This window comes from Vulpes lagopus, chromosome 7 (genome assembly GCF_018345385.1).
Source record: "Vulpes lagopus strain Blue_001 chromosome 7, ASM1834538v1, whole genome shotgun sequence".
Lineage (NCBI taxonomy): Eukaryota > Metazoa > Chordata > Mammalia > Carnivora > Canidae > Vulpes > Vulpes lagopus.
In genome coordinates, this window is record NC_054830.1 from 113,225,737 (window position 1) to 113,234,527 (window position 8,791).

Here is an 8,791-nt window from a genome sequence, read left to right on the forward strand (position 1 = left end):
AGCAAATAACTATAAATTGAACTCAATTCTGGCAAATGACCACTAATTGGATTCCACTGTACTTAAACTTATATTAGATTTTCCTATTGTCTTAAATTACTTTGTTCTGCAATAAAAAGCAAATAAAACTAAAATTATTAAAAAGTAATGTGAATTAAAAAGGAAAAGCTAAACTTTTGTATTTGGAAAAGAATACAGAGAAATAAAGTTCAGCTGTTGCACTTATATTTTAAGTTCTTTCACTAAAAATAAGGGTTTGATGGTAATTTAAACACATATGAACATGGGATAGGGAAAGATGAGAAATAAGAGAGCAAAAGGTTGGGATCCCTGGGTGGCGCAGCGGTTTGGCGCCTGCCTTTGGCCCAGGGCGCGATCCTGGAGACCCGGGATCGAATCCCACGTCAGGCTCCCGGTGCATGGAGCCTGCTTCTCCCTCTGCCTGTGTCTCTGCCTCTCTCTCTCTCTCTCTCTGTCTGACTATCATGAATAAATAAATAAAATCTTTAAAAAAAAAAAAAAAAAGAGAGCAAAAGGTTTTGCCAGCATGTCAAAGAAAGAAATTGCTGGGGAGGATCAGAAAACTGCAGAGCAGAAATGAAGTCAAACTGGGAGTGATGAAAGGACTATAAAGGTTCTCAAGCTATAAAGAAGAGACTAGAAGGAGAAGCATCACAGATCGCCTTAACAGCATTTGGCCTCTGAAACAATAATGTGCTCAGCTTTAGGGCTGAGGAAGCAGTAAAGAGACAGTCAGAGTCCAGCCAATATGTGGAAACTGGTGATGATGCATTTTCTGATGCCTTGCTCCCTAACACCCTATGCCTCAACTAGAACCATATGCCATTTCCACTGAAAGCTAACTTGGCAACCATGTTACCCCACATTTTCATTTCAAAATGAGGTGAATTATCACTGGAGCTTCAAGAGCCCAATCATGGCAAAAAATAAGTCTTCTATTTTTTCTTGTATAAGAGGAATATATTTACTTTTCCTTTAAAATAAGACAGTTATAATCAATATAATGGGCACTGGTTAGTGTTTTACCCAAATCATCTGTGATACCTCTTAGGGTTTCTGCATGCCCCTCTTCAGGCTTCTGGTGTAAGTTTGCCTCCAAAGGCTAAATTTGGCCACAGCTGGGCTGCACAAGCAGAGAGCCAGCAATTTACATTTGTAACTCCCTACTTCTCTCTCAGCCAGTGAACAGCAGGAGAGTATGAAAGCCCATCTCTTCTCCTCAGGTCAAGATGATTTGAGGTATGGCTTCTACTCAATACTTCTACTACAAGAACTGGCTAACCCTCCCCCAGAAGCGAGCCGAGCCCCTGGCTTGGTTTCTGTCCTGAATCTTCCCATAGCCTTAACAGGTTTCTTCTGGGACCCCTTCCCAGTAAACCACTTCCACAGATAATCCGTGTCTCAGCGAATTAGTGAAAGATAAATCTACAGATTATATTCTTTTGGCCTTTAGTATTCTGTCCAAGTAACACATGCAAAACAGGATAAAACAAACAAATCCAAGGCTTTGTTATAAGGAGCCCTTGATTCCATAGCCAAAGTCATAAACAGTGAATTAGAGGCATCTCAACTCTATAAAGCCACCAGTTATGTCATATATGTTATTTCCAGTGGCCTGACAGTTTTATGATGGAAAGTTAGATGATGTTCCAGGGAGACAATGACTTCAGAGCCAAATAGACTTGGATGCATTGTTGGTACAAAAAATTTCTAGTCTTGTATCCACTGGACCCTTAGCTTCTGAATCTACAAAATGAATCTATAAAATGGCAATACTGACTTTGGAGAGTTTTGAAAAGTACATGAGTAAATGTTTAAAGAACTTGATCCATAGTAAGTACCAATTACTGCATTTTGCTTTCTAAAGGGAATAATTTTACCACAAGCAAAACAGAGCTTATTGAAGCATCTGTTTCCATACAGTGAAAGGCCCTAGGGCAGAGCCCTAATTAATTTCTGTCATTAGCCACCAGTTTACATGTGAAGAGAGTGACATGGCAATTATTAATGTTTACCAGTAAATTTAAGGCTCTCTTGAATTATTGAGGCTTGTTGCACATATTCATTAATTCATGTTTGTTTACTGAGTGGTTATATACTAGTCACTGGGATACATAGTGATAAGATAGACTAATTCAATACCAATAAGCAAGTAAATAAATAAGTATTCAAAATATTAGAGATGGCATAAACACCATAAGAGAAATAAACAGGGATATGGGTAAGTAATTGAGAAAGGAAGGGGAGTAACATTTGACAAGACACTCAGGAAATGCCTCTCTGAGGGAGGGATATTTGAGCTGGAGCCAGTCTTATGAAGATCCAAGAAAGAGCATTCCAGTCAGAGGAAACAGAAACAGTAAGCCCTAAGGTTGGGAGAGACCTTAGTGCCAATGAACTAGAGTGATCTGAATTCAGGAGAGCATGGAGAAGTTTAAGCCAGAGAAGTGCAGGAAATGATGATGCAGCTCCTCATGGGTATACTGAATGGCCTGACTCAATGGAGTTCAGACATGAAAAGCTTTTTTGTTTGTGCTCCTATGTGTATTTAATAAAATCCTTCTATGCTCCTTTATGTACTCTTTGCTTCTTATATGTATTGTATCAAATTCCCTAGTAACATTTCTGGTGGGACTTAGAGTTTTACAGCCAATTTTAGGCATAAAACAAGCCAGTTCAGCAAAATTAAATATAATATAAAATTTAACCATCAAATTAGTTTAATGCTCTATTCCTTCCCTAGCTGAGACCTGTCAGCAGTTTTACTTCTCCCCCGTCTCCCTCTTTTGGATCTTTCCTTCTTCCCCAGGGCTGTGGAGTATTGGAGAGGACCAGAGGAAAGAGGGTAAACGTCTCTAAATTCATTGGTCCTGCTGCTCATCTTCCTCATCTATCAATGTTTTCTGTGTCACAGACATTCAATGGCTCACTTGCTTACTAGTACATGTGGGTTCTTCAGGGAGCCCTGCGGGGAATAGCCAGTTTCTTGATGTAAACCGTCTATCCAACTTGACTGCAGCCAATTTACTCTCACTCGGTGATATGTTTTGTAATATCTTGCTTCTGGCAACAGGGCTGAAGCCTGTTTCCCTTTTGCATAGCTACCTGGTCCATGGAAGGATCGTTATCCTTTAACTATTACATAGTGGAGGTATGACTTCCCTAATGCTCAACCTTCTTCATACTCTGGCTTTTTCCACTTCTGTTTTCTTTCTTCTTTCTTCCTTTCTTTCCTTCCGTTTTCAAATAGGTACATTAGGAGCTTAATAAATCAACTGCATAAACAAACATTCAGTCTATAATTCAGATTTAACTCATAACTTTCAGATCATCCAAATTCATGAGTGGATCTCTTGAAGTGTCCATTCCTCTCACTTGGATTGAAGTAAAACAAACCCTTCTCCTTCCTCAAGAGAAGAAAAAGGAAAATTTACAGCACTCTCCCACAGTATCATAATTCAGTAATTAACCTCTACTTTAGATCCAGGTAGACTAATAAGGGACAGGTAAAGAAGTCTGAGAGGCATCGTAAGGAAATTTATGCTGCTTTCAAACCTCATCCTTTGGCATATGTCTGATGGCATGCTTTACAACTTAGAACTACTTAGCTATTTCAGTTTGAATACAATCTTCTGTATTGAATGAAATACAGACTTTTTTGTTTAAATGCAATATATCTGATGTTTCTATTATTAATAAATGCTTGGTGACTACTGCAGAACTTGTCATTGAAATTCAGAGATAATAAAGCATAAATATGCTCATTTATTTATCAGAACATTTATTTAGTCATTAGTGTGATTTTTCTTCACTGGAATTTGAATAAATACATTCCTACTCCTTTTCCTAATTAATCTTTTAATTACTCAAGGTCAACCACTAAGGAACAGTTGTGACTTTTAATCTATTCTCTAGCAAGAGCCAGTCATACTCTAAGCTCCCCACCCAGTCACCCTAAAATATGTGTTTTCATTTCTCTCACCCAGTTCTGTCACAATCTCTTCTAATACATGCAGATACCTGAGAGGACTATGATGGGTTCTTTTCTCTAATTGAGCTCCAAGTTTTTGTTTATAATGAGGGAGAAAATTAGGTAAGCTGGATGCCTTAGTTTCAAACTGTGTAAGGAAAGAAAATAGTACAGTTGAAAAATCACCTATTAATAAACCAAAGCTAATGCATATAAGGTTATAATAAAAAAATAAATGAAATAAAGAAAAAAGAAAAATTAATAAGAATTTTTTTGATCCTCAAAGCAAATAGAGACACTGGAAAGTCAAAGAGCTACATTAAATCTTTACCTCTGACAGTGAGTCATGATAGATGATTTAACAAAATCATAAGCCCATAAATTGGCACATCATTCTATAGCTAATGTGCCATGTATCATATACAGAGTACATGAAGCAAACCAGCTCTAAGGAATTTGAAGCTTCAGTGAATTCTAAAGAGAGTAAAATTCAGAAATGGCTTGCATGGCATTATAGCCATAGGGTATTGGTGCCCAAGTATCCATTCCAGATTTCAATTTAAGCACAGATCTAAGTAGTAAAACAAGTGGCCTAAGGCAACCAGTAAGAACCTTCTTTCTCATTCTTCAAGCAAGCAGGTACAGCAGATCAAGTGCATGAGTAATACATCCCTTGTTCTCAGGGGCTTATCCCCACACATGCAATCTTTGATTTCATTAAAAGTGTGAGGTGATTAAAGTCCTTTGAAAACACTGGACTGCAGTCAAATAAGCTGAAATCCCTTTATATCATATAAGTGAATAAGACAGATTTTCTAAACAGGAGAGAAAGGAAATTTATAAAAAATTTGAATTATAACACATATTATCATTTATAGAATATTTGCTATGAAAAATAAATCTCTGAAACAAAGAAAAAGGAAAATCTCTATGAGCCTGTTTTTTTTTTATTGATTCACTTTACTGTTCTTATTCCAAAATCAAAAACTATACAAAAAACAGAGAGAGGAACACCTGGGTGGCTCAGTGGTTGAGCGTCTGCCTTTGGCTCAGGGCATGATCATGGATTCCCGGGATACAGTCCCATATCGGGTTCCCTGTGTGGAACCTGATTCTCCCTCTGCCTATGTCTCTGCCTCTCTCTCTCTCTCTAGTTCATGAATAAATAAATAAATAAATAAATAAATAAATAAATAAATAAATCTTAAAAAAAACAAACAAACAGAGAAGGAGTAAGAATAGAAGGCAAAGAACAGTCTCCTTAGTAAACAGTATTGGGAAAACTGACCAGTCACGTGCAAAAAGATGGAACTAAACTATTATCTATTACCACAAAGAAAAAAAAAACCAACGAAAAATAGACTAAAGACTTGCATGTAAGACCTGAAGCCAAAAAAAAAAACAGGCTGTAAGCTCCTTGATATTGGTCTTAGTGATGAGTTTCTGGATCTGATTCCAAAGCAGGAAAAGCAAAAATAAACAAGTGGACCTACAAACTAAAAACCTGCACAGCAAAGAAAACCATCAACAAAAAGAAAAACCAGCCTATGGAATGGAGGAATATATTTGCAAATCATATATCTGATTAGAGGTTAATATCCAAAATACATAACAAATTCATACAACTCAACAGCAAAAACATCTCTAAACAATCCACTTAAAATATGGACAGAGAACCTGAATAGACAGTTTTCCAAAAACTAGACATGCTATGGTTGCCAAGGCACACAAGAAGATGTTCAGTATTACTAATCATCAGGGAAATGCAAATCAAAACAACAATGAGACATCACCTCACATCTATTAGGGTGACTATTACCAAAATGACAAGTGTTGGTGAGGATGTGGAGAAAAGAGAACCCTGGTGCACTATTGGTGGGAACGTAACTGGTTCAGCTATTACAGAAAGGGAATGAAGGTTCCTCCAAACATTAAAAATAGAATTACCATATGGTTCAGGAATTCCATTTCTGGGTATTTATCTAAAGGAAATAAAAACACCCACTTATATGTACCTCCGTGTTTACTGCAGCATTATTTACAATATCAAGATATGGAAGCAATCTAAGTGTCCATTGATAGACGAATGGATATAGATGTAGTATATATACAATAGAATACTATTTAACCAAACAGAATAACATCTTTCTATTTGCAAAATGGATGGTCCTTGGTGGCATTATGCTCAGTGAAATAAGGCTGACACAGAGAGACAAGTACCATCTAATTTATATGTGTAACTTAAAAACAACAACAGCAACCACAAACCAAGCTCTTAGCTACAGAGAACAAATTGGTGGTTACCAGAGGCAGAAAATGAAGGAGCAGGAGAAATCAGTAAAGGATATCAAAAGGTACAAACCTCCAGTTACAAAATAATTAAGTCATGGGGATGTAATGTGATACATCATTACAGTACTAATAACATGATGTTGCATATTTGAAAGTTGCTAAGAGAGTAGATCTTAAAAGTCCTTATCACGAGAAAAGAAATTTATAACTATGTATGGTGACAGATATTAATTGGGTTGATTGTGGGGATCACTTCACAATATATACAAATATTAAATCATTATGTTGTATTCCTGAAACTAACATACTGCTGTATGTCAATTATAATTCAATGAGAAAAAATACAAGCAAAGTACTAGATGAAAAAATATACAAGCAAAGAGAGAATTACAAGAATTAGCCAGATTGTTCTGAAGCTTCCTGAGGAGTTAAATTTGGGAAATATAAGCATATGATTTCCTGTTATCATTACCAGCAGTAACCTAAGAACCACTGTTTTGATAGAAATCCTTAGCCAGGAATGTCCATCAGGTAATTTTCCTGGGTTACATAAAGAGTCATCATTTTAGTTTTTAGTTGTCCAAATTTGTCTTTCTCTTGTCTTCCTGGTCTTCGAATAAGTCATTCCTTCTGAATGAAATATTTTTCCCTCCTCTTGGTCTAACTCCTTCCCATCCTTTATGTAATAACCTAAAAATTACTTCTTGTCTAACACCTTTATGGAATGCATGCATGCTGGTTATGTACCTGTTGCAGCTTAGCTCCAAACCCATGTTTATATATTCTTTTACATAATGCTTAAGCTGGGACTCTGCAAATTATCCTTTCCAGACTCCTTTACCAGTGGCTCAAGTTAGATTCTGTCAACAGGAGCCATCAGAGAGAGAGATTGGAAGGTGGAAGTGGTAGAGAAAGACCTTTATGTCGTTTGTTTGCTGTCTGTGTTGTCACAGCTGTGGCAATTCATCTCAGCAACAGCAGTTGGTTCTAGACACCAATAACTTTCAACACTCCCAGAATCAACCTCAGAAAATGTTAGCAGCAGGCAGATGTACCTGCTCCTTAAAGGTCTAAGATCCAATTCTGTGGCATCCCTTATCCAAAATCTTAGGTTATGGTAACCTGTTGTTTCACTCAGCCTCAGGAGTGGCATCTGCTTCCTGTGGTTGTTTTATCTGAGTGATTTTGTTATGATTTTATTTGTCAGTCCTTCAATACCCATGTCTTCAATTCTCAATGTTAAACCTGTAGTGTAGAAATTCCTAGTGTGATTTCTTTTTCCTAACTGAACCCAAATGAGCACTGGCTTCAACTGACACCATGAATGAAGTTAGGAAGCATATTCTCAAAGATAAAATCCTAGGACTGATTTGGTTATGCCATTAGCCTTGAATGCTGTGTTAAGCAACTTGGAAATTTAAATGAGTACAGGAATATATTGAAGGATTGGTTCCAGACCACTGCAATATAGTGAGTATCACAATAAAGTGACTTGAAGTAATTTTTTGTTTTCCCAGTGTATTTAAAAGTTATGTTTACACTGTATTGTAGTATATTAAGTGTAAGATAGCATTATGTATAAAAAACATTGTACATATCTTAATTAAGGAATACTTTGTTACTAAAAAATGCTAATCATCACTGACCTTTCAGTGCAGTGTAATGTTTTTGCTGGAGGAGGATCTTGCCTCAGTGCTAATGATTGCTGATGGATTGAGATGGTAGGTGCTGAAGACTGGGGTAGCTGTGGTAATTTCTTAAAAACAAGACAATGAAGTTTGATGCATCGATTGACTCTTTCTTTCACAAATTTCTATGTAGCATGTTGATAGCATTTACCCACAGTAGTACTTCCCTCAACTGGAGTCAATCCTCTCAAACCCTGCTGCTGCTTTATTAACTAAATTTAACTGGTATCCTAAATCCTGTGTTGTCATTTCAACATATGGTAAATATGTCATTTCAACATATTTCAAGCATATGAAGATGCTTCATAGCATCTTAACCAGGAGTAAATTCCATCTCAAGACACTACTTTCTTGGCTTATTCATAAGAAACAAATTTCTATTTGTTAAAGTGTTATCATGAGATTGTAGTAATTCAATCACATCTCAGACTTCACTTGTAATTCTAGTTCTCTTTTTGTTTCCACCATATCTGCAGTGATTTCCTCCATTGAAGTTTTGAGCCCCTCAAAGTCATACATGAGGGGTGGAATTAACTTCTTCCAAATCCTTGTTTATGTTGACATTCTGACCACTTCCCATAGATTATGAAGGTTCTTAAAGGTATCTAGAATGGTGAATCCTTTCCAGAAGGTTTTCAATTTATTTTGCTCAGATCCATCTGAAGAATCACTGTCTATGGCACCTACAGCTTTATGAAATGTATTTCTCCAATAATTAGACTTGAAAGTCGAAATGACTTCTTGATCCCTGGGCTGCAGAATGGATACTGTGTTAACTGGCAGAAAAACAGCACTAAGCTCATTGTACATCTCCATCAGA